The sequence below is a fragment of the Vipera berus genome, assembly GCF_964194415.1.
Source record: "Vipera berus genome assembly, chromosome: 9".
NCBI classification, from domain to species: Eukaryota; Metazoa; Chordata; class Lepidosauria; order Squamata; family Viperidae; genus Vipera; species Vipera berus.
The window spans coordinates 15,078,840-15,106,589 of record NC_138212.1 but is presented as its reverse complement, the minus strand read 5'-3'; the positions used below and the strand labels follow the sequence as shown (position 1 = coordinate 15,106,589).

Genomic DNA, 27,750 nt, shown 5'->3' with positions numbered 1-27,750 from the left:
TGTACTGCCAGAACAAGGGCTACCTGGCCTCCTTAAATACCCAGCCAGGTAGGCGACCAGCCAATGGGGTTGGCCCTAGGTTTCCCGCCGAAACTAGGTTTCCCGCCAAAACCATCCAGGCCAACGCCCCCTGGTGGCTGTTGCTATGCAGATGACTTGGATACATAACAACCCCTGTCCAGGAAAATGTAAAGTGGAGGCCATCAGTTCCCACCTGAACCTTTTGCTGAAGAAATCAGAGACCAGAGGAGGAGGAGGAGGAGGAGGAGGAGGAGGAGGAGGAGGAGGAGGAGGAGGAGGAGGAGGACACCTCACAATTCTTCTAGGGTACAGAACTGAGCCCATCTCACTCACACCAGCAGAAGGGACACGTAGACTCTGTCCGTAAGAAACACCAGCTGGCAGGGTCCAGGAGAAGAGGCTTTTTTTTTTGCCATGGCTCCCACCTTCTGGAATATGTCCCTTCCGGGGTATCCACCCTTTTGGCTTTCTGAAAGGGCCTGAAGACCTGGCCCTGCCTATTAGATAGATCTGCTGTTATAGAAATGGCTAGTTTATACTATGATGTAAAAAACGTTGAGGTTTGATGTTACTTCTTATTTTACTGCCCCAAAGAGAGTCGGAAGTCAATGCCTTTTTTCTTTTTCTTTTTCCCTTCTTCTCTACACTTTTCTTTTCTCTTTTTCCTCCCCTACTTTTCCTATTATTTGCTTTCATATTTTTGTATTTTATATTATAAACTAAGAAAAAAGGGGGGGAAAGACCTGGCCCTGCCAACTGGCCTGGCGCCCTGATGTCATTCTGGAAGTACTTAATGGACTAAGACCCCCCCACACACACACACACCTCCTCCCTGTATGCATTTTTATTAATTTAATTAATTTCTACACCACCCATCTCACTAATACAGCGACTCTGGGCAGCTTACAATCTCATAAAATGTTAGAAAATGCTAAAAAAAAAACCAATTAGAATCAAAAGATTAAAAGTTAAGAACCAAGATGATGGGCAGCCTGGGGGTGAAAATCTTCTCTAGCATGTCAGCCATCCCCAATGCAGCAGGCCATCAGAGCCCCCAATCAAGTGGCAGAGCCAAGTTTTTAGGCTCTTCCAGAAGGCCAAGAATGTGGGGATGGGTCTCACCTCTTATAGAATATTCCAGAAGCAGGGCCACAGCAGAAAAGACTCTTCTCCTGGATCCCACCAGTTGAAATTCTTTGGCCAATGGGATCTGAAGTAGGCTCTTTCCTCTGGAAAGAGTGGGGCGGGTTAGTCCCATCGGGGTAAAGCAGTTTCTCAGATATCTTGCTCCTTTCCTCCCTATCTTTGTCAATTTTAGTTTTGTCAGGGAAAATAAATTAATACTTCCCTATCAGAGGGCGATGAACCTTGGTTCATTTGACGCATGGTAAACATCAGGTAAAAATAAACAAAACCGAGGCATATTCTACTGTACATAAAACTTTAATTGGAAAGCAAAGGAAAACTCCTAACTGACTACATCCTCTCATCAGACAGAATACAAAGAGAAGAGAAAAAAATAAAGTAAGAAAACTTTTGTAGACATGCACACTTAATAGCAGTGCTAGGGAAAATAAATTAACACTTCCCTATCAGAGGGCGATGAACCGTGGTTTATTTGATGCATGGTAAACATCAGGTAAAAATAAACAAAACCAAGGCATATTCTACTGTATATAAAACTTTAATTGGAAAGCAAAGGAAAACTCCTAACTGACTACATCCTCTCATCAGACAGAATACAAAGAGAAGAGAAAAAAATAAAGTAAGAAAACTTTTGTAGACATGTGCACTTAATAGCAGTGCTAGGCATGAAACCATAACATGGCTGGACATGTGACAATCACCTTGGTTACATTGATAAGATTACTATGCAGCTAGCAGAAAAACAGAGCGAGACGTGCGGAGCTGACAAACAGGAAAAAAATGCAGTGACAAGTTTTAAAACTATTTATTGTTTTAATGTTTCTTATTGATTTTTACTGATCGTAACCTGCCAAGAATCACCTCCAGGCACGATGGGCAGCATGTACGTTTAATAAATAAATACAGAAAAGATGACTCTTGAAGAATTGGGATCAATTCTTTATCAGTTTCCTTGAAAGTGATGAAAAGGTTTTGTGGCACCTTAAATTTGCATGCTTGTTACAGCACAAGATTTTGTAGACTAGACTCCACTTCTACAGATGCCCTTAATATTTAACTCAAGTTGCAGGAGGATGTAGGCTGTGTTCAATATGCCACCCATTAGGGGAAGATGCTCACACCTCCCAAAATCTCTCAGAGCCATAGTGTTCTTTATGACATTATGCTTTTTTATAATAACATTGTGGTCTATGTGGATTTTATCAGGATATACTTGATTTTAAAAATATTGTAATGTCCTGTATTCTTTGCTGCAAGCTGATTCGTGCTGGGTGATCGAAGCAGCATAAAAGCAGTCAAAGTAAATAAAAATGTTATTCGCTTGGAATGTAGACCATGATGACATTTTTCCAAGGCTTTTGTTTATCATTCATGCAATCAGGCAATCAGATTTCTCTGCACCTCCCCGCTCTCAAAGAGTGTCTTTAAAACACCCAAGCAGCTTCCCCAAAAATGTGTTTATAGTGCAAAAAAAAGAGAGGCCTTCAATATTCAGGGCAAGGAAAGATGAGTAATAGGAGTGCAATGCAAATGGAAGCTCTGCAAATAAACAGGGGAGCTGGTCAGAGAAACTAGCCAGGAAGTTCTTTTTTTGGTCTTTATGGTGAAGAAGAAATTTCCATCCGTTTCTGGAGCCAAGTGTGCCCCTATGCAGTGGAAGAAGGAACTGTGCATGAATGGCAAAAACTATCTTTGACTGATCAGCATAGAGATGACAAGGACAATCGTGGAATTAGTCAGCCTGCTCCATTTGACCAGCTGACATCCCCTGGGACAGCAATGGAAGTGAACAAACATGATCGCATTTTGACCCACATTAGCAGAGTTTGGTTATGGATTGATCCATTTGGAGGAACGCTAAGTCAAAGCAGACGGAACTGAAGGTTTAACATCTTTGAGTCTATGGAGATTCTCAGTCATCATGGTTGTCCCAAAGGTGATTTTTTTTTTCAAAAGGCAACTGGACTTCGTTTTTCCTTGAAGATGTTTTGCTTCTCCTCCAAGAAGCTCCTTGGATGAGAATTGAAACAAAGAAGCTTCTTGGAGGAGAAGCGAAATGTCTTCAAGGAAAAACAAAGGAAGTGCAGTTGCCTTTTGAAAAAGCACTTTGGGGACAGTTTAGTATTTTCTTTTCCAGCTGTCCAAAGCTTCTATTTCCATTATTACTAAAGGCAAAAGGAAATCCTATTGGCTCACATTTATAAATTGGTATGAAATCTGTGGGTTATCAGCAGAGACTTTATTTGTTCTAAATGTTCCCATGGATAACTGCTATGTTGAGGTATCTAGAACCAGCTCTACAGATGTCGATCTAGGTCAGCCTTCTTGTTTTGGTTCCCAATGTCTCATCATGTCAAATTGATTAGGACACACTCTTGATTGACCATTGAGTGACTTAAACGTTTGTTGTCCATCTATACCCTTTACTATTCAGTTCCTTAAGAAGATATGAGCCAAGTCATTTATCAATCTGACTCCTGGAGACAATAAAACAGGCACCTTACAAAATGCAGTATTCATCTCTTAAAGGGCTTAAAAGCTTTTTTCAATTATGAATGGCCTGGAGGGAGTTATTCCTTGTGCATCAAGGGATAAATAAAGATGGAAAATAATTGCATATCAATACAATGGCAACTAAGTTCCCTTTGCACTTGGGACATTGTTTTTCTCTCTCTGCTTTGAGACTGTTAAGACAAAAGAATACTCTTAAGTGCTTGCAAATAATGGTATGATCCTTTTGATATTGTTAAGAACATGCCACATGATTTAAAAAAATACTTTTTTGTTGTTTATTACCAATCCCATATATTTGTGTTAAGAACATTTTGAATGCATTTTGCTGATCTCCTCAATCACATCTCCCACTCAATGATGTAGAGACTCTGATAAATGTGAGGGGTCCGTGGTGCTCTCTGAGTTTGCTTGTTTTCTTGCAGATGTTCCAAGGAGCCCTCGTGTCATCCCTGAGCTACAAATATTCTCCTTTATTTGTCTGATAAATGTTCATTAAAATATTTCAGTTTGCAACCCTAGCTGAGATCCTGTTTCATAACCTACAGAAATATCTTCTGATTAAAAAAAATATCAAACGATGAGAGATTTGGTTCAGAAATAAAAAGAAGACTGGACTATAAACAGCTCCAAACCAGTAAGACACTGGAATAGTTTCATCTGTTTTAGCAGGGTGTGTGTGAAAACATGACATTAAGAGCAATTTAGGCTTGGATCACGCTTTGAAACCAGGTGGTTTTGCTTTAAGAAAAACTTTCATCTGTATTATTGAGAGATGAGAGGTGTTTCCCATAACTTACTTTGAAAGTAAAAAAGAAAACCCCAGCAGCTCTTTTTCATTAGGTTTTCCTTCCCATGTTTGTAATGAAAAAAATAATACACAATCCAAAGTAGATTTATTCATAAGTATGCTTGTTGCGTTCAGGGAAACCTCCCAACAACTTTCTTTTCTGACCAGAATAATAGCTCCACTCTGTGCCACATTTCCCTGAGAATCAAAAAGTCAGAGCCAAAAAAAAAAGCAGGGCATCTTATCAATACCGCAAGAGTGATTAAGCAATATGAAGAAGGACAAATCATTGTTATCTTTAATCATCCCTGGGAAATATGCCTTACTGCATTCAACGTAGCTAATTCCTGAAGCGAATTAGCATCTAGTTTGGCTGTGTAGCTGCAGTCCTAAATATTAGGATAAAAGTAGGGCTATTTCTGAACTTTTGTAAGCTCCTAGGAACAATAGCCCTGCTTTTGTCCTAATATTTTCTGGTTAAGAAGAGAAATTTTCATGTGGAGTCTGTTGTGTAGTGAGTTCTTTGTAGGCAGTAAGCGAGACGAGAGGTTGCAAACAGGAACATTGCTTTATTGAGGCAAACTGGAACAGAACTGAAACAGAGGCTTCTGCGCAGCTACTTATACGGTTGGCCACTAGGTGGCGGCCAATAGGTTTAAAGGAACCCATTCCCGCCCCAAATCATCCAATGATCTTCTTGGAGACAGCAAGTCTGGCTAGTCAGTGACCGTTACACAGACACACCAATTGAGCAACCATAAGTAGCATTCAAACAGACACGTGAAACAGTTCAAGTAAAATCCCAAAACATTAGAGTCCTCCTTGGTGTCGTTGTGTTTAACCTGACAAGAAATGGAAAGCACCTATTTTTTCTAAGGCTTAGTTTTGAACCTTCTGAAACTGTGGCTAGGAGACAAAGTTCTTTGAAGTACTCTTTGGTGAAGCTTATGAGCAAGAAGTTGAAAATCTCTGATCGGCTTTTAGAGAATGTCCTGTTCCAAGCCCTAGACATATTATCATTATCTATTTATATCCTGTATAAAAGTCCAGCCAATTTATCAGAGGTTCTTTGCTCTATCAAGACAGTGATGGTTAGATCCCAATTTTCTGAGCTTCAGCAAGATTATTCTGTTCAGTGTCCAGTTGGAATAATGTGAAAAGTTTAATTTATTATGCAGAGTTAAGGCGGCCAGGATTCCCTTCTATCCAATGATTAAGAAAACAAAAAAAATTACCATTCCTTATATTGCCTGTTCACTCTTAGTGATGGTTTTTAAGTCCCTACATGGCATGGGTCCGGAATACCTCGGGGACCACCTGCTGCCGGCGTCAACTCCCCTCCGCCCTGTGCGTTCCCACAGAGAGGGCCTCCTCAGGGTGCCTCCAGTCAGAGAATGCCGGCTGGTGGCCCCCAGGGGGAGGGCCTTCTCTGTGGGCGCCCCGGCTTTGTGGAATCAACTGCCGGTGGAGCTCCGGATGGCACCGGATCTCCGCTCCTTCCGACGCGGGTTAAAGACCCACCTGTTTGAACAAGCTGGCCTGGCCTGATGGGGAGTTAATTTGGGTTTTAAATATTTGTATATTTTATAGTTTTATCTTGGGCATTAATTTAATTCTATTTTAACTTTTGTAGTTTTGTATTTTTATCATATGCCCTGTTCACCGCCCTGAGTCCCTCGGGAGAAGGGCGGTATAAAAATTTAATAAAACTAAAACTAAACTAAACTCATGTCCAGTGATTCTCATTTTTTTTAATTTTTAATTTTTAATTGACCATGCACTCCCAATATAAATATAACTAGTTACCAAGCAATTGTTTTAATCATTCAGTTGAATCTGAATGATTGTGTACTCCCTGGGATGGTGGACTCTACTGGGGAACAGTAGTATGGGAAATGGATGCACCTCACCCAGCACAGACAACAATGGTAAATGCTGAGAGCACAGATCACCCAAACTGGAGAACCACATGTTGTATACCTGAGATCTAGGACAGTACTTCTTAATCTCAGCAAGTTTAGGGTATGTGGGCTTCAACTCTTAGAAGTGCACACGTCTTAAAATTGCTAGTGTTGTGAAACACTGTATTAATAAACCATCTTTTTCCCAATCACATCTACCTGAATCATCAGAGCAGGGCGATAGGGAATGTTCTGGCTCCCCTCTCCTAAGGGGGTCCATCTGATGGGGCCAAGAAGAAGGGCCTTCTCCGTGGTGGTTCCTTCCCTTTGAAACATTATCCGCGCAGAGATAAGATTGATCCCTACTTTGCCACTCTTTTGGAAGGCCCAGAAGACCTGGTTTTGCCAATGGGCCTGGAGGCTCCAGAGTGGAATGGAGCCCAAGCAGTGGCTCATTTGATTGTGGCCGCTGGGGGATAGGGTGGGGTGTTACTGCTTTTCTATTGCTTTTCTACTGGGTTTTTATCCTAGTAAGCTGCCCAGAGTCACTGAGAAAGAGTTGGGTGGCCATACAAATTTTCTTAAAAAAATAAATAGTACAATATTGAGCCATTAGCATCATGGTTAGTTAAGTACTGTATGAGTCAAAGAGGCAGAAGAAAGCAGGACAACTTATTAAGACTACATGAGTAACCAGCCAATATAACGAAGGGGGTTTTTTTGTTTCCTTAATCACTGGATAGAAGGGAATCCTGGCCTTCTTTACTCTGCATAATAAGTTAAACTTTTCACATTATTCCAACTGGATGCTGAACAGAATAATCTCGCTGAAGCTCAGAAAATTGGGATCTAACCATCATTGTCTTGATAGAGCAAAGAACCTCTGATAAATTGATTGGGCTTTTATACAGTATATAAATAGATAATGATAATATCTCTAGGGCTTGGAACAGGACATTTTCTAAAAGCCGATCAGAGATTTTCAACTTCTTGCTCATAAGCTTCACCAAAGAGTACTTCAAAGAACTTTGTCTCCTAGCCACAGTTTCAGAAGGTTCAAAACTAAGCCTTAGAAAAAAAAATCGGTGCTTTCCATTTCTTGTCAGGTTAAACCCAACGACACCAAGGACTCCACATGAAAATTTCTGGTCTTAACCACGCCTTATGCTTAGATGTAATCAACAATCACAGTGTAGGAGTTGTTAAATTAAATACAGCCAAGAATCTACATTTAATTGATTTAATGGTAATTGTAACTTGTCCCTCTCCCAAAGGACTGTACCAATACATTCTCAGCCCTAGAGGGAGGGTGCAATGGCTCAGTGGTTAAGATGCCGAGCTTGTCAGCTGGAAGGCCCGGGTTCGAGACCCAAGTGCCGCATGGTGGGGTGAGCTCCCATTACTTGCCCCAGCTCCTGCCAAACTAGCAGTCTGAAAGCATGCGAAAGCAAGTAGATAAATAGGTATCCCTTCGGTGGGAAAGGTTACCGCATTCCATATTCTCATGCCGCTCACATGATGACGGAAACATCTCTCCGACAACACACGCTCCCTCAGCTGAGAATCGGAGATGAGCATTGCCCCCTTGATTTGGTCACAACTGGACAGGGGAAACCTTGAAATCTAGAGGGTAGAGCAGACCGAGGAACCAATGCTATACAGATCAGAACTACTTCAGCAGACATAGACCTGCTATAATAACAGAATCTTGCAAGTCTAAATGTGTTTCCCACACACACACACACACACCTCCGTTTAGCTTCATGTGAACTAGGGTGGGGCTGTCTAAGACATTTTTTTCAAGTGATTTATTTGGCCTGGGCTCTTATCTGACCGTTGCCTTGGTAGCAGTTTTTCCTCCTGTCCTTCAGGGACATTCCCTAGGCCAGTGGTGGCGAACCTATGGCACACATGCCAGAGGCAGCACTCAGAGCCCACTCTGTGGGCATGCGCGCTGTCACCCCAGCCCCGCCTCCCCCCACAGACCCCTCCTCACCAGCAGCCCCCCCCAGAGGAGAGTCACCCCCGGTCGTGGCCTGCACGGAGCAGTGCAGCCAAGGACATGGCAGCCGGGCAGCAGGGACAAGACTCCACGCCTGCGCCCCGCAGCATCATCTGCTGTGTGGCCGCTGTGGTGCTGCAGGGCTGCCTGGGCGATCTGCTGCGGCGGGCCGTGGAGGCGGTAAGTGGCTCAGGGGGGGCAGGGGCAGGGTGGAGTGGAGTGGGTGGGACAGGGGAGGAGCAGTTTGGGGGCACTCGTTGTCTAAAAGCTTCGCCATCACTGCCTTATGCCCCCTATACAAATACACATGAAGAAGGGAATGGAGAAGGAGACACCATTCAACCTGGGCAAAACCAAAAATAAAATCTAAGATTGTATCTGCTCTCAATCAATCCTCTCAGACCGCAGGGATTTGGGGCCTGTCAGTCTCTCTCAGCTTCAGAACCCAGGTGGTGAGTAGTGAAGATGCTGGAACAGGAATGGGAAGACCCAGGTTGTAGTCCCTCCTCAGCCACGGAAACTCATTGTCCCTCCCTCTCGCCCTAAGTGCCACTGTAGTGGTTAAGGGGTTGAACTGGGAGCAGGGAGACCCAGGGCTAGTTCCCCCCCCCAATGATAGAAGTTGGGACTTTGCAGTGGAAAGAGTCACCTTTTTTTTAGCCCAACTGACCCTTGCTGCACAGATATAACTGAAGATGAACGTTGTACACATGCTCTTGTGGGAAAGGCAGGGTATTTAAACCAAACATATAGCTCAATATTGGAACTGCAGAGGGAGGCAAGAAGGTAAAGCCAACACAGCCGCTCTGCTGGGAGAAGTCGGGGAGAGGAAGAGGAGAGGCCTTGCTTTCCTTCACAGATCTGCTTCAGTGGGTGAGTCAGTCGAACCATCATCAGAGACCTAACGTTCACTCTGGCTTTTAGCTTTTGTCAGCCAACAATTGTTGTGCCCAAGTTATTAAAGCATTTGGGGAAACTGTCTAGACAGGTAATCCTTGACTTATGACCGCAATAGAATCCAACATTTCTGTTGCTAAATGAGACAGTTAAGTGAATTTTGGCCCATTTTACACAATTGTTAAGTCAACATTTCCCAACCTCGGGAACGTTAAAATGCGTGGACTTAAAAGTTCATGAGGTTGGGAAACACTTTGTTAAGGGAATCAAAGAGTCATTGAGCAAATCTGGCTCCCCTTTGCTTGTCAGAAGCTCCCTAAGGTTGCAAATGACAATCCCAGGACTCAGTGGTGGGATTCAGCTGTTTCGCACCACTTTGGCAGAACCGGTAGCTAATTTTTTGTTGCCCAGGTCCAGAATGGACTTCCGGAAGCGGCATCCACACAGAGAACTGGTTGTTCACATATTTGCATCCATTGGAAATACACACCAGTTGCCCAGCGCTTGAAACGTGATGACGTGATTGTGGGGATGCTGCGACGTCATACCTGTGAAAACTGGTCATAAGTAACTTTTTCAGTGCTGTGATAACTTTGAATGGTCATTAAACAAATTGTGTTAAGTCAAGGACTCCCAGTACATCCAGCATGACAATGCCTTGGGCCAGTCTGTTTGGCCAGCAGTTGCGCATGTTACCTCTTTTCTTCTCAACTGTTACCCAGATGCTCCAATTACTCTAAAGTATTTCTGCTAGATTTTTAACCAGTGCAAGATGCAGAGATCACGTGATGCCCCCACTGAAATGTCTACACTGATTGCGCTATGCTTTGGGGGCCAATTTAATGTACTGGTGTGAACTTTTAGAGTTCTAAACAACTTTGGGCTTGAATATCTGGCCGACTGCCTGTCTGACTTGGGATCAAACTCTCTAGATGTTGATCTGCAGAAAAAGTTCTTCTGAAAATGCTCTAGTTATCACACACACACCCTCCCCACTTGAGGCACGCAGGAATGGATATTCTTCTGTGGAAGCTATGGAAGGACATTCCTCAAACATTGGGCTTGATTCCACTCTCAGTCCTCTCTTACGAAGAGAATTCTATGGTCTTCAATCGTTGATTGCCACAATTTTAATATGAATTTTTGTAGGCTTTGCTCATTGTGATTTCATTGTTATTGCTGTTAATTAGCTTGAGTAGTCAAGGAGAACAAAGCAGGCACTGAATAAATCACATAACAAAGATCTGACTTCATGCAAAGCCATTTCTTAATATTCTAAATGGGCCTTCCCCAGGGCTGTTTTGTGTGTGCATGTGTGTGTGTGCTTAACCAATTAGGTCTCATTTCACCCTGAGTGAGCACCTAACCATCACGCACAAACACACCACTCATTTATATTAGACGTGACCTTTTGAATTCTCGGGAAGAGTGTAAATTGTATGTCGCCAGCATAAAATATTAAATCTAATTTATATTTAATTATTGATGTTATTATGAATTTCATAGTAATGGAGCTAAAGAAGAGAAAGGGGGGAAAATATCCTCCTTTCCCCTCCAGCCCACCCTCTTCACGACTCCGCCATTAAATTGCTGGGTGCATTAGCAGTTTCTTGAGGTTAGCTTATCTCCCTCCATTTTCTTCTGAAAGAGAGGTGATTGATGATTATGGGGAAGTTTGTAAATAGTCTTCCAGATATTTTATATAATTATTGTGCCAATAAAAGAGGGCAGGAGGCTTCTTTAAAACCGCTAATTATTTTGCAGAGAAAAGAAAAGATGGGAGAAAAGCTGGGGGGGAGGGAGGTTGAAATGGTATCTGTTAACTCTTTTGACCCATTCCTATACAGGGATTTCCTTTGATGTCCTTCTGGTCAAAAATACACTTTAGGAAAACCAGAGTCGGCTTTATATTAACTCAAGGAGAGGAACAGTGGGGAACCACACTGGTTTTTCTAGTTGAGAGTTTTCACCAAGCTTTCATCTTTGATTTGATGGTGTTTTGACCAAAAGATTAATTTTGTAACTTGATTACAGTTTCATTTTTTTTCTCCAGGAGGCACACGTACACAGATACACAGATAGATTCTGGTAGTGCAAGTAGGTACATTTTAGGGCAAAGCAAGCTTCTAAATGGGCTGTGACTTCAACATCACTTTTACTAGAGCATCCTTTTAATACTGTTCCAATATTTGAGGGGCTGCCACAAAGAAGAAGGGGTCAACCAAAGGACCAGAAGGCAAGACAAGAAACAATGGATGGAAACTAATCAAGGAGAGAAGTAACCTGGAATTAAGAGAAACTTCCTAACAGTGAGAACAATTAAGCAGTGGGACTGCTTGCCTTCAGACATTGTGGGTACTTCATCACTGGAGGCTTTTAAGAAGAGATTGCACAACCACTATTTAAGCAGGGGGTTGGACTAGTAGACCTCCAAGGTCCCTTCCAACTTTGTTATTCTGTTGGTGGGGAATTGCCACCAGGAAAGTTCAAATCAAAACAGCAGTCATGATGCCTCAGTTGAAGCTTCCATGTCCCTGGCTTTGAGTCATTTCTGGTGCTTCTTCCAGAATTTCCATTAACTGGGGGGGGGGGGAAATCACATGACGTGTTAATACCATTTTAAAATGTCTTAGGAAAGCCACACATGGAATACTGCATCCAGTTTTGGTCACCACAATGTAAAAAAAGATGTTGAGACTCTAGAAAGAATGCAGAGAAGAGCAAAAAAGACGATCAGGGAACTGGAGGCTAAAACTTACAAGGAACGGTTGCTGGAACTGGGTATGACTAGTTTAATGAAGAGAAGGACCAGGGGGGACATGATAGCAGTCTTCCAATATCTCAGGAGTTGCCACAAAGAGGAGGGAGTCAAGCAGTAGCACCTGAGGGCAGGACAAGAAGCAACAGATGGAAACTAACTAAAGAGAGAAGCAACTCAGAACTAAGAAGAAATTTCCTGACAGTCAGAACAATTAACCAGTGGAACAACCTGCCTCTAGAAGCGGTGAATGCTCCAACACTGGAAGTTTTTAAGAAGAGACTGCACAGCCATTTTTTTGAAATGGTATAGGGCAGGGGTAGGCAACCTCCTGCAGGAATTTTGGGAATTCCTCCTGCAGGAATTCTGGGAGTTGAAGTCCATGAGTCATAAAAGAGCTGAGGTTGCCTACCCCTGGTATAGGGTTTCCTGCCTGAGCAGGAGGTTGGACTAGAAGTCCTCCAAGGTCCCTACCAACTCTGTTATTTTATTCTAAATTTCTGAGTGTGCCCAGGTGCCTTGTGAAAGTTTAATTCAATTAAACTTAAATTAAATTTAGGGTGTCCAAGCATCATATGTGGATGAAGCAAAACAATGAATTCATAAAACAGGAACCTATAAAACAAATCTAGTGTAATTACAATTCCACCACTTAGCCCAGGGGTAGGCAACCTTGGCTCTTTTATGACTCATGGACTTCAACTCCCAGAATTCCTGAGCCAGCTGGGAGTTCTGGGAGTTGAAGTCCACGAGTCATAAAAGAGCCAAGGTTGCCTACCCCTGACTTAGCCAAAACAGAACAAGATTTGGAAGATTCACTTTCCATACCAAATTATATTTTAAAAAGATTGCACAATCCAACCCCCCCTTTTTTTGTTGTTGTTTCATAACCCTTCAAAGAACCAGCCTTACATTAAATAAGAGAACAGCAGCTTCTGCTGGTGACAACGGTTTCTTCCCTTTCAGATTTTTCAATGCCCCAAAATGTCAAGTGAATAGCTTTTCAAACAGAGTAGGATCTTGTACAGAACAGGTCTACTTTCTCACTATTGAACTGTCTCATTCAATGGCTTGTGCACATCTATCTTAAGTAACTTCTCCAAGAGGATGAGATTGGTCACTTTTGGAAAAAAAGGAGTCTGAATAAGATGATTCTTTGATCCAGTCTTGGAGGTTTCATCTAGAAACTTTTGTATTTTTTTTTATTAAAGAGTTTTACAGAAACAAGATTTTACAATATATCCCCAAATCCCCCCCACCCCAAACCCGCCCACTTCCCCCCCACTTACCAGAGCTAAATACAGGATTATAGTTATAATAATCATATTCTAAATAAAAATTATGCATAATATACAATTAACCAAATTCATAATGTGCTTTAACTCCCCTTTAACATAACTACATACAAAGTACCAATAACAATATCCCTCTAAAATCTACTCATAAGCTAAATGGAACTTTTTAGTCCCATATTTATTCTGAATATAATCTATCCATCTCCTCCAAACTGAAATATATCTTTCCTGTGAATGATCTTTCAAGTAAGCAGAAATCTTAGACATTTCTGCAAGGTTCGAAACTTTAAACACCCATTCTTCTATAGTAGGCAAACTATCCTTCTTCCAATATTGTCCCACCAGTAACCGTGCTGCTGTTATCATATTCAACATCAAATTAGTTTCTTTAACATCACAATCTACAACAATACCCAATAAAAATAATTGCGGAGAAAACTTTATCTTTCTCTTAAAAATCTTTTGAATGTTCCACCAAATTTTAATCCAAAAAGCTTTTATATTTCTACAAATCCACCACATATGAAAATAGGTGGCTTCTAAACTACCACATCTCCAACATTTAGACTGTAAATTAGGATACATGTTAGACAACTTCTTGGGATCCAGATGCCATCTATAAAACATTTTATAAAAATTTTCTCTTAAATTTTGAGCCTGAGTAAATTTAACATTTCTGACCCAAATTATCTCCCAAGTGTCCAACGAAATTGGTTCCTGAATATTTTGTGCCCACTTTATCATACAATCTTTAACTAATTCCGTTTCCGAATCCAATTCAATTAAAGCATTATATATCCTCTTTATATGTGCACAATTTAGATCTCTAATTTGTTTTACTAAATTTTGATCTATAAATACTTTTGTATTTATCCTTACAGTTGCGCATTGGACGTAACACCAAACACCATTACACCCCTGCCCTAATCACCTTCTAGCAAGATTCGAGAAACTATGCATTCATCTGTTTTTTAAATGTAAATTACCAAGAGTGGTGGGGTCCTTGGTGCTCTCTGAGCTTGGCGGTTTTCTTGCAGACATTTCATTACCAAACTAGGTAACATCATCAGTGTTAGAAGGGAGCAAGGATTTCTCTTATTTTTATAGATTAGTGACTTGCCCTGTCAGAGTTGGTAGGAGTGTTCTTAGTGGTTCCTTGAAAAGGCTGTTGTTTAACTCTTAGCTTGTTTGTTTGCACTGGTTGTTCCTTGATTGGGGTATTCCGGAAGTCGAAGTCCACGATCGTAGACACCGTTCTTCTAGATCTTCAGCCCCAAGCATTACTTGAGGAGCTCAGAAGCTCCTGCCAGATTTCATCAGGCTAAGAAGGAGTTTTTTGTTTGGAGATGTTTCATTCTGGATGCTGCCTCCTTACCTTCCCCGGAAGGAAACCAGCGCTGCAAGTTTCCTCTTGCTTCTATGAATGGCACCAACCGTTTTCTAAGAAATGTGCTTCAACATTTTTAACGGCGGTGGGGGGAAGGGAGGGCTGCCGGGTCCTTGGTCTTCCTCTTTTTTTAAACCATTGGTATTTTAGCCAGATTTTCATCTCTCCTGCTTTGCTGATGGAGGCCGCTGATAAGTGACCTACAGCCCTTTCTGCAGCCGAGAGCCATCCCCAATCCCCTGCATTTGCTCATTTTTAACTCATTCCGGAATCAGCAGAGGGCTTGCCCGTTAGCTAACCGAATGGGCTGGATTTGTAAGACACGCTAGCTCACAATCAACATTTCCATCCAAAAACAAAACTGAACATGTTGCCAGGTCTTCAGCTAAGCTACTAAAGTGCTTCAATGTCAGGGAGGACTTTGGCCGCTATGAAAACGAACAGATAGTTTATTGCGATAATTTCAAGGTGCTGGTTGTGGCTAAATGACATAGGGCCTGGTTATAGGGGGTCCTCAACTTACAATCATTTGTTTAGTGACCGTTCAAAGTTACAGCGGCACTGAAAAAGAGTGACTTATTCTCATTTTTCACACTTACAACCACTGTAGCATCTCCACGGTCATGTGATCATGTAGGTTAGACAGCATCACCACCAGATAGATTCGTAGCTGGCTGACCGGCCGTACTCAGCATGTGGTCCTCAATGGAACTGCATCTACATGGAGGGAAGTGTGTAGTGGGGTGCCCCAGGGCTCTGCTCTGGGCCCAGTGCTCTTCAACAACTTCATCGATGAGTTGGATGAGGGGATAGATGGGGAACTCATCAAATTTGCAGACAACACTAAGCTGGCAAGAATAGCCAACACTCCAGAAGATAGGCTTAAGATACAGAAGGATCTTGACAGACTTGATCATTGGGCGCTATCTAACAAAATGAAATTCAATGGTGAAAAAAGTAAGGTTCTACATTTAGGCAAGAAAAACCAAATATGCAGGTATAGTATAGATGTAACCCTAACCCTAACCAAACAACAATTAGAGGAACAAGGAATAAAGATGGATTGGTACATGAGAACGCAAATACAATCTAGATATGAAAAATATGCTAAAATAGGTAAAGGTAAAGGTTCCCCCGCACATGCGTGCTAGTTGTTTCCAACTCTAGGGGCCGGTGCTCATCTCCGTTTCAAAGCCGAAGAGCCAGCGCTTGTCCGAGGACGTCTCCGTGGTCATGTGGCTGGCATGACTGGACGCCAAAGGCGCACGGAACGCTGTTACCTTCCCACCGGAGCGGTCCCTATTTTTCTACTTGCATTTTTACGTGCTTTCGAACTGCTAGGTTGGCAGAAGCTGGGACGAGTAACAGGCGCTCACTCTGTTACGCGGCACTCGGGATTCGACCCGCCAAACTGCCGACCTTCTGATCGACAAGCTCAGCGTCCTAACCCACTGAGCCACCGCGTCCCTTTTTATGCTAAAATAGATAGTTTTAATTTGGGGAGAACAGAGTTAGATGAAATACTTATGGGAACTGAAGAAAAATGGACTAAAAAAATGTATACCTACTTATTATATAGGGAATTAGAGGAGGAGCAAGTTAAGGAGTCAATGATAAAATGGTCAAGAAATTTTGGATATACAATTGAGTTAGATAGATGGCAGCAATTGTGGGAAAGAAACTATAAACTGACAATGGCGACAGCGTATAAAGAAAATATGTACAAGATGTTCTACAGATGGCATATGTCTCCAGAAAGACTAGCTAAAATGTTTAAGGACAGATCTATGAAATGTTGGAAATGCCATCAAATACCAGGCTCTTTCTATCATATGTGGTGGACGTGTACAGAAGCTAAAACCTATTGGAACATAATTAAATCATGGATAGAAAAGATGATACAACAACGTATAGAATTAGGACCATTATCCTGTTGGGTATTTTACCGGAGAAATATAGCAAAGAGAACACATATTTGATTATTCATATAACCACTGCAGCTAGGATTGTGTTTGCACAAAAGTGGAAGGCACTGAAAGCTCCTCCAGAAGAAGAGGTGATCAGGAAAATAATGGAATGTGCAGAAATGAATAGATTAACAATGATAATTAAAGATAAGACAGAGTCAGAGTATTATGAAATTTGGGGAAAATTTTATGAGTGGGTGAAAAAGAGAATATGCTTAAAAGACAGCTAACACTAATTTAGACGGAAGAAAAATGAGGAGATAAGGATATTATCATACCTAATATAGACATTGAAAATCCAAGGAGAGGAGCTGCTCGGACATCACCCCTGAATTGTATCGGAAGAGGAATGGGAGGGAAGAAAGGAGAGGAGAGAGGGAAGAGAGTAGAGGAGGGGGAAGGAAGTAGGAAGGTTGGAGGGAAAGAGGAGGAGAAGTGGGGAGAAACGGGAGGGGAGTGGTGAGGGAAAGAGGAGAGGAGAGGAAGAAGAGGGAAGTAGGAAAGAAAGGAGAAAGGAAGAAAGAAAGTAGAGAAGAGGGAAGAGAGAGAAGGAGGGTGGATACAGTGAAAGGGGAAATGGACGAGCAGCACCCAAACTTACGTGTATGTATTTATGTATGGCGATATATAATACCTACAGCATTACTGATATAACAAATGTTAAATACTTGAAAAAATGCTTATATTTCATTGGTTAGTTTGTGGTATATTAAAGGAACTGTGAAAGAAAAAAAAAGGTATAGTATAGATGGTACATTGCTCAATAGTAGCAACTGTGAGAGGGATCTTGGAGTCCTAGTAGAAAATCCCTTAAATATGAGCCAGCCGTGTGCTGCAGCTGCCAAAAAAGCCAATACAGTGCTAGGCTGCATTAACAGAGGGCTAGAATCAAGATCATGTGTAGTGTTAATACCACTTTACAATGCCTTGGTAAGGCCACACTTGGAATACTGCATCCAGTTTTGGTCACCACGATGTAAAAAAGATGTTGAGACTCTAGAAAGAGTACAGAGAAGAGCAGCAAAGATGATCAGGCGACTGGAGGCTAAAACATATAAGGAACAGTTGCTGGAATTGGGTATGTCTAGTTTAACGAAGAGAAGGGTGAGGGGTGACATGATAGCAGTGTTCCAATATCTCAGGGGCTGCCCCAAAGAAGAGGGAGTCAAACTAGTCTCCAAAGCACCTGAAGGCAGGGCAAGAAGCAAACTAACCAAAGAGAGAAGCAACCTAGAACTAAGGAGAAATTTTCTGACAGTTAAAACAATTAACCAGTGGAACAACCTGCCTCCAGAAGCTGTGAATGCTCCAACGCTGGAAGTTTTTAAGAAGAGACTGGACAGCCATTTGTCTGAAATGGTATAGGGTTTCCTGCCTAAGCAGGGGGGTTGGACTAGATGACCTCCAAGCTTCCTTCCAACTTTATTATTATATTATTATTACAAATGATAAATGATGAAACTTTGGACACTTGCAACTGGCTCTACCTATACTTGGGAGAACATTTATCTCACATGGTACCTGACCAGCCAATTCGATCTGGCAAGGTAGGCACACTCCAGGTTCTCTGAGTAAACAATGCTATTTACCTGTAACTCAAAAGTGCACTTTCTCTATCATGGTTCCAGTCCTCTGGAACAAGGTTCCATCTGAAATCCAGATGACTCCCATCCTGATGAGGTTCCAGCAGTCCTTAAAGATCTGGCTTTTCTCTAAGGTTGTAGGCTAGGGTGGCTGGTGATCCTTGTAGTGTGTGTGTATGTATGTATGTATGTATGTATGTATGTATGTATGTATGTATGTATGTACGTATATATGTTGATATTGGCTTGATTTTGCATCTCACTGTTTTTTTATCTAGATTTTATCTTACCATTTGTTTTCATTCTGCGAGCCACCTAGAGTTCATTCAAATTGGGCAATGTTCAAGTTAAGTAAAATAACTATAGGAGCAATAAGCAGTTTTGCTTTGTGTTTGTGTGTGAGAGAGAGATGGACCAATAGGTATTCTCACCTTTGTGTAGAGATCTTTGGTTTGCCCATTAAATCCTTTCCTTAGTTTACAGATATCTCAAAACTGATCCACTCTGGTGTGAGAGCAACGGTAGCACTTTTTAAACATGTCCAAGCCTAACAGAGCTTCGGGAATTGAGGGACTCTCCCTCATTGAGCATATTTAAGCAGAGGCTGGGTGAACATTGTGAGGATGTTGTAGATGCCTCCTGCACTGAAAATCCAGCACAGAGAGAAATGATTGTGTTAAGCGAATCTCCAAGAAATCTCCAAGAAATTGGCCCATTCACACAACATAATTAACTCAACATTAACATTTGCTAAGTCCTCCCCTTAAACTAACCAGTCTCCGTTTGTACAATGTAAGCTCCAAAATATCTAACTTATCAAGTCCTATTAATTAGGTCCTAATAACTAATTAAACCTATTAACTAAAGTTAAGTGTAACCCTGGCACATATTACAAATATGGTTACTATGACTGTAACTGACCTGGTTGGGAAAGAACACAGCATGGATGTCTACACAGTACAGTAATCTATCAGCCATCAATAATAAAGCCGATGGATGTAATCTGGCATAAGATATTTTTTCTGTTTGTCTTACTCCTGTACACAGTAATCATCTCTGGAAGTATTACTCTACTAGAACAAGATTTATAAATGGGAATGTCCATTAGAGAAAGTGGAGAAACCTAGGTATATGGTCAAATGCGATTAAAGGAATCGATGTTAGCAAATGAACCACTCATTGAAAACTGGTTGTTTTAATGAACTGAGTCAAAAGAAGCCAGGGTAGAAAACTTAATTTAATCAAATTAAGAGGCCATCGCTCAATAGCACAACTCCTTGTCTCCTGACTCGCCTCAACTACCACACTCAGACAAACCTGGTCCTCTGTAAAGAGCCATCATTTATAAAATCAGGATGTTGTGGCCTATATTAGGGATATTCTCGAAATCTAAAAAGAAAGAACTAACATATCTTGTGGCTTTCAAAAATGCAGAATCCTGGCAAAAGCAGATTGTACAAACATGCGTGTGTTTATAGAGATAGATGTTTCACCCTTGCATCTTATTTAAGGATTTCAGGATAATAAACTGTCCTGATCCACCACTCTCATCTCAATATCTGAAACTATGATTGAAATAAATAAAATACAAGAAGAAGAAGAAGAAGAAGAAGAAGAAGATGAAGAAGAAGAAGAAGAAGAAGAAGAAGAAGAAGAAGAAGAAGAAGAAGAAGAAGAAGAAGAAGAAGAAGAAGAAGAAGAAGAAGAAGAAGAAGAAGAAGAAGAAGAAGAAGTAGTTGGAAGGGACCTTGAAGGTCAACTAGTCCAACCCCCTGCTCAGGCAGGAAACCCTATACCATTTCAGACAAATGGCTGTCCAGTCTCCTCTTAAAAGCTTCCAGTGTTGGAGCATTCACATCTTCTGGAGGCAGGTTGTTCCACTGGTTAATTGTTCTAACTGTCAGGAAGTTTCTCCTTAGTTCTAGGTTGCTTCTCTCCTTGACTAGTTTCCATCCGTTGCTTCTTGTCCTGCCTTCAGGTGCTTTGGAGAATAGCTTGACTCCGTCTTCTTTGTGGCAGATACTGGAACACTGATGCCCTGTCACCCCTCGCCCTTCTCTTCATACTGTTTCAGGACCTTATGCAGGTAATCCTCGACCATTCTTTCAGTGACCATTCCAAGTTACAACAGCACTGGAAAAAGTGACATAACCAGTTTTCACACTTATGAGCATTGCAGCATCCCCATGGTTAGGAGATAACAGTTCAGACGCTTGGCAACTGACTCATATTAATGATGGTTGGAGCAACCCGTGGTTCCAGTCATTACTATTTATAACCTTCCCAGCCACTTTCTGAGAAGCAAAGTCAAGGGGGGGGGAGGCCAGATTTGCTTAATGACCAAATGATTCACTTACGAACTGCAGTGATTCACTTAAAAACTGTGCAATAAAGGTTTGTAAAATGGGGCAAAATATACTTAACTGTCTTGCTTAGGAACAGAAATTTTGGGCTCAATTGTGGTCATAAGTTGAGGACTACCGTAGCCCTTTCTGCAGTTGTGAGCCATCATTTGCATATTTTTAACTCATTCTGGGATCAACAGAGTAGTGACTAATTAGCTAACCAAATGGACTAGATTTGTAAGGCACGCTAGCTCACAACCCCCTCTACATAAAAGGTAACAATTGCTTGGCTTTCCTCATACATTAAAAAGCACAATAACTTTTTCAGGGTTCTATTTAATCTCTTTTAATTTATTTTAACGTTTGTATTGACTGTTTTTAAATGCCCTTCGGGAAAGGGCGGTATATAAATCTAAATAAAATAAAATAAATAAAATAAACTACCGGTAAGTTCACACAATACTCTCACTCAAACTTAACAAACCATATTATGACTTACAGTAGTACAATATCTGAACGCAACCACCAGCTCCTAAGCCACAAAGGAATTCCATCCATCCGATCTGAACTCTTGTCAGGAATTTGCACAGTTTCAGCTATCAAGCTAAACCAGCATTCCCAAATTTGGCAACCGCCCTCAGATGGGCCAGAACCAACATTTCCCATAACACAGTTAGGAAATACATCCCAGCATCAACATAGGGTTCTAATTTGGAGAAAGCCGAGCCAGCTTTCCTTCTGTTAGCAAACCACCATCATCAATTCATGTTTTTCACAAAGCTGCCTAAAAGCTACCGGCACCCAGCTGTCTTGATAACATTTATTGACAACCAGAGTGTGTTTTGACATAATGTTGGGAGGAGAGACGTGCAAATGGGGCAATCATTAGGTTAAAAAAGTTCAGTTTTGTGGCAGCTAAAATGCAAGCTTTTGCTGCAGCCTGTCCACTCCTCATGTCAGACTGTATCATTCCAGACAGAACAATAATTCATGTGGTTTTTATTTTCAAGAAACAGAGCAGGCCAGGGCAGAGCATGAATGCACCTGGGTGGAGAAGGGAGAAACTCACAAGCTACCTCATCCTGTTAGATCAGTCCACAGGGAAATTACTCAGAGGACAACAGACATATCTTCTACTATCAGCCATTAAAGTACTTCCAGTTCAGCCCCCACAAATGAATGCAAGCAGTTTCTGGAACAGAAGGCCCCAGAGGGGCACTACAAAGAGGCAGGGCTCCCCAAAGACTTACCTTTGCATAACTATCAATATTAGCTTTCTTTTCAAATCCCATAATATGGTTGGCATTTTTCAGACATAGCAAAGGTAAATTTCACAGGTGAGTCACCATCACTGGGGTCATAACTAATTTTTTTAAAGCTGTTATAAGCTCTTGTTCACACCCATTTATCCTCACAATGCACACTAATCCACAAACCACAGTTTAAAACCAGTTGTGGCTGGCTTACCCACTATGCTAAGCCCAAACCCCCATGTCTACATTAATTCTTCTAAGCCATGGTTTAACTAAACTACAGTGAGTCCAACAATGCTAAACCAAAACCAAAAAAAAAAACCACCACCAAAACAAAACCACATAGTTGGCATATTATATACCAAGCCAATGGCACACTATAGGTAGTCCTTGACTTACAACAGTTCATTTCATGACCAAAGTTACAACAACATTGAAAAGGGGACTTATGACCATTTTTCACACTTACAAGCTTTGTAGCATCCCTATGATCCTGTGATCAAACTTCAGATTCTTGGCAACCACCTCATACTTAGGACTGTTGCTGTGTCCTAAGGTCATGTGATCACCTTTTGCAACCTTTTGACAAACAAAATTAGTGGGGAAGCCAGATTCCCATACTAATGGGACAAAACTCATTTAACAAATGTCTCAGTTATCAACAAAAATTTTGGGCTCAATTGTGGTCCTAAGTCAAGGACTACCTGTACAATGTGAGAACTCAGCCTAACCCTCTAAGTTAGGTTTAAAGAGTACGTCTGGATCCAAAAGTCCCATGGACACCAGTTCTGAGCACAGTTTTGAAATAGTCTCACCATGGTATCCCTAAGTATAATCTGCCTAAAAAGTGCCATAGGGCAGCAGAGGTGTAAACTTTGGGGTGGAGCAGCTTCCTCAAGGAAGGAAGGAAGGTTCCAACCTAGCATTCTTCAACCCGAATCTGATGCCTTTCGCATATATTAAGACATCAACTCAAAGATTTCCCAGTCAGTATGTCTCTTCTGGAGGGCACCTGGTTGGGAAAGGCAACAATAGGCTGAGCCTCATGAATACGGTAACTGTGTTTATGCTGTTTAAAGAATACTTTATCTCATTCATAAATTCAGTCTAGATTTCATGTATTCATAAGCAGACTCACCGGGCAGGGCTTCTTTTTGGAAGAATCCAAAAACAACGTGGGTCCATTTTCTAGGAAAAAGCCTTTGCAGCTCAAAGTTTTAAGACACTAACCAACAAGCTCAACAGTGAAGAAAACTTGATTTCATCATGTTGCTTCCTACATAACAGCAGGCTCTGATCATTCTGGCTTCCTTCAGTTACAACTGAGTAGCTGATGTCCACCCTTCCGTCTTTTGCTGCTCTCTTTCCTGAGAAATTGGTGCTTCTAGGGGCTGGAGGAAGCCCCTATCCTGGATCAGAATCTGGGGGTCCAGGTCAGGAGCAGTGGTCCAGGTGTTCATTCAGCATCAGTGGAGCACCTTTCCAGCAAGGGGTCTACCTGGAACCAAACCATAACACCTAATTAAGCTCATACCTGTCAGGCACGAACAACCAGATTTCCACACCTGAAGAGTTCAATTAGCTATTTTATTGCTCACGCCTGTAACACAGGAATCTTCTCAGACTGATGGTTTGCACCTGGGCAAGACTAGATAAGGTTCAACATCATTCAAGGCGGGCTCTGACTTTGCCCTCTTGTGCCCAGATAGGAATTCCAGACTGATGGAGCCCACAAACTTTTTCTTTCCACCCCGAACCAACCTAGTGATGCACTCGACGTGATGTCCCGTTGCCTGGAGGCGGTCCGGGTTTGGATGGGGAGAAACAGGCTTCGTCTCAATCCTGCCAAGACTGAGTGGCTGTGCATAGCGGCATCTCAGGTTAACCAGCTTGTTCCATCACTAATGATGGGGGATGAGGTGTTACCTCCCATTGATAGGGCTCGCAATGTGGGCGTCCTCTTGGATTCACGGCTCAATTTTGAAGACCATATAGGAGCCGTGACCAGGGGGGCTTTTGCCCAGCTTCGTCTGGTGCGCCAGTTGCGGCCCTATCTGGACCGAGATGCCCTACGCAGTCACCCATGCGCTCGTGACCTCCCGGTTGTACTAGTGCAACGCTCTCTACATGGGGCTGCCCTTGAGGACCACACAGAGGCTTCAACTGGTGCAGAATGCAGCCGCGCGAGTTGTTATGGGAGTTTCCCGATACTCCCGTGTAACACCTCTTCTCCGTGAGCTGCATTGGCTTCCAGTTGCCCTCCGGGTGAGATTCAAGGTGCTGGTAATGACCTATAAAGCTCTAAATGGCTTGGGTCCGGATTATCTAAGGGAACACCTGCTGCTGGCATCAACTTCCCATCATCCTGTGCGCTCCCACACGGAGGGCCTTCTCAGGGTGCCGGCGGTTAAGGAGTGCCGGCGGGTGATCCCCAGGGGGAGGGCATTCTCTGTGGGCGCGCCTGCCCTTTGGAATGATTTACCGGTGGAACTTCGGACCGCCCCCGATCTGCGTTCATTTCGCCGGGACCTGAAAACCTGGGTTTTTGATCTATTAGGCCTGGACTGAAGGGGTTTTAGCTTTTAATATTGTTTTAATTGTTGGGCTTAATTAATTTAATCTATTTTAATTTTATACTATTTTTATATTGTATTTTATGCTGCCCTGTAAACCGCCCTGAGTCCTTCGGGAATAGGGCGGTATAAAAATTTAATTAAATAAATGAATAAATAAATTATGGTTGTAAATTGTGATGGCTGTTAAGCAAGTCACCACATGACCACATCCAATTTTACCTTTTATGTGGCAGCCATTAAGTCAGACATGTCAAACCTGCGACGTCACGTTACGTCATGCAACATATTGGGACAGTTTTGCCATTGCCTGCAATGGGGTGGGCGCGACTTCCGGATGACGCATCCAGCCTGCGGGCCAGCAGTTTGTCACCCCTGCATTAAGTGAATGCAATGGTTGTTAAGCAAGCCAATTGTCTGCTATTTAAATCAAATCATATGACTGCAGAATGTTGCAAACAACCATAAATGTGGGCTGGTTGCCAAGTGCCCAAAATGCAGTCATGTGACCAGCTTTTGACCGTACGACAGACCCTTAAAAAGTTACCTATGACCCAGGATTCAAAGTTATGATACCTGTTCCCTAGTCATGTGACTGCATTTTGGTAACCAGACCACATTGACGGTTGTTTGCAACATCCTGCAGTCATGTGATGATGACACAGCTCACACAGTGAAGAACTTCTTGCATTAGAGACATGGCTTGTTTAATGTGATTTATGGAAGCTGCTGCAATAGACTGGTTTCATACAATATCAAAGCTAGTGTAACCCATGGTTTATAAATCCATATGACTGCATTCCCACAAACCTGAAGTCCAGAGCAAATAATATATGTTGTTGTGGCTTAATTGGATGTGTGAGCTGTGTCTGGCAGTTGAATCAGGATATGGCTGATGGGTTGTGTCAATCAGGTCCAAAAGATGAGTCAAGGCAAGGCTCCAAGCCAGAGAAGCAACAAGCAAAGACAAAAGCCACTCAGAAGCTCTTTGGCAGAAAAAACAGCAGGAAACAGGACCCGGGAGAGCTCCATGGGAATCCTGCTGGCTGAATTTTCCTTCTCTGAGAGGATGGATGAATGGATGGATGGATGGATGGATGGATGTTATTTCTGAAGCAGATGGAGCACAGATGCCCACAGCTACACTGAGGGCAGGAGTCAGCAACTTTATGACCTGTGGACTTTAACTCTCAGAATTCCTGAACCAGCCATGCTGGCTCAGGAATTCTGGGAGTTGAAGTCCACAGGTCGTAAAATTGCCCTACTTGCCCACTTCTGACTTAAGGTCAACCAGCTCTCTATTGCACTTGGTTCTCATTCATTTTGGAGTCTTCTAGGTGAATGGAATTAAACTTGGAAACTGCGGTGCCACCAAGATTTGCACCAAGCATCTTGGCAACAAGAATGCCTCACATAAACCCAGTGTAAATTTGTATCTTTACAGAGCCCGTATCAAATTTATCCCTTAATGAAGATTTGATCCCGTGTGAGAATCAGCCATACATCACTTTTTAAAATGCCACTGTAACTTTGAACAGTTACTAAATGAATGGTTGTAAGTCAACGACTACTTGTACAAGAATTAACTACTTCAACCGAAGCAAGAACCAATTCCTGCTTTCACATACCACACAATAAACTTTGGTTTTGTTGAACCATGATTTATCAAACAGGCCACAATGTCCTATAGACTACCGTGAAAGACGGAGATTTCAGCAACGCCCAAGCAGAAGACCTCCATCATTTTATGCATGAATGAAAGATTTCCTTGGAAGCATTCAGATGTCCCTCTGGCTTTCCTATCCACCTCCAGTGTGACCATTTATCATCATCTGAACTATCTGATCAGGGACTTGGATATAATGCAGTTAGGGTTATCATTTTAAGGGCATTTAGATGAAATTTAAAGCCAGCCTTGCACTAATTTGGTTGTCAAGGAATTGATTTTGATCCTTAGCACTCTCTCATTTTCAATAGAGTACTGCTCTAACCAGGTTAATTTCTGTTAAGCACATTAGTCAGGTACTTCTAGCTCCCCAATCAAATGATTAAATGTCTCTGGGCTTTGGACAATTATAACTAGGGTTACCACTAGATGGGAGGAAAAAGTTGGAGGTTTCTGAATCTCTCTGCTGTTCTCTAATGGGCATCCAGATTTTTGCAACTCCAGCCAGTTGCCCTAATCTTAACAGTACTGCACCCACCCGACAGCATGAAACCCAACTAATGTACAGGTAGTCCTTGACTTACGACCACAATTGGACCTAAAATTTCTGTTGCTAAGCAAGACAGTTTTTTTGCCCCATTTTACAACCTTTCTCACCATAATTCTTAAATGAATCACTGCAGTTATTAAGTTAGTGACAGGGTTGTTAAGTGAGTTTGGCTTCCCCTTTGACTTTGCTTGTCAGAGGTTTGCAAAAGGTGATCACACGGCCTTGGGACTCTGCAACTGTCATAAATGCATGCCAGTTGCCAAGAGTCCAAATTTTGATCATGTGAATGGGAATGCTGCAATGGTCCTAAGTGTGAAAAATGGTCATAAGTCTGTTTTTCCCCCAGTGTCGTTGTAACCTCAAATGATCACTAAAACAAATGGTTGTAAATCGAGGATTTCATGTAATAAAAATTAAAAGCCAGGCCATCATTTGCAAAGATATTGATTCTGCAAATGCCAACAATTCTATTCCTATTCAACATTTGAAAATACCATAAGTTTTCTTTTTTTTCTGTCTTTTAATTTAGTAGGTCCTAGATCAGACATGTCAAACCTACGACATCACCTGATGTCGTGCAATGTATTGGGACGGTTTTGCCATTGGTGGCAATGGGGTGGGCACCGCTTCTGCGTGATGCATCCAGCCCATGGGCCATCAGTTTGACACCCCTGTCCTAGGTGAAGAGTCAAAGTGTGGGTTCACTTCATTATGCTAGGCATGGTGCCATTTAACTGAAATATACTGCTTGTCAAACGGCTGGTTTTACATATTGCACCAAGCTATAAATCATGTCTTATCAATTACCATGGTTGAATTCATACAACATAGCTAAGACAAAATCCAAAACACTATCCTAAAGCGATATTTCCCAACCTCAGCAATTCCCAGAATTCACCAGCCAACAGGGAATTCTGGGAATTGAAGTCATCTTGAAACTCCCAAGGTTGAAAAGTACTGCATTAGACAACAAGTAATGTTGTGGAAGGTATTTTATCTTGGGCACGAGGAAGCCAGCAGCTGATTCACAATACATGACAGGAATGTATTTAAATGATTAAGTTAATTATCAGTGGTTGATAGCAACCAGTAGAGGGCAATAGAA

General features: G+C 42.0%; 1 protein-coding gene across 3 annotated transcripts in view; it reads right to left on the bottom strand.

The window, feature by feature from the left end:
* The window catches only part of RUNX3 (RUNX family transcription factor 3), a gene marked incomplete at its 3' end in the record, with an annotated part of 232,507 nt that overhangs the window by 203,748 nt on the left and 1,009 nt on the right, over nt 1-27,750 (bottom strand). For all 3 annotated transcript variants that reach the window (XM_081335173.1, XM_081335175.1, XM_081335174.1), the window contains exon 2: nt 22,995-23,354. The remainder of the gene's footprint in view (nt 1-22,994; nt 23,355-27,750) is intronic.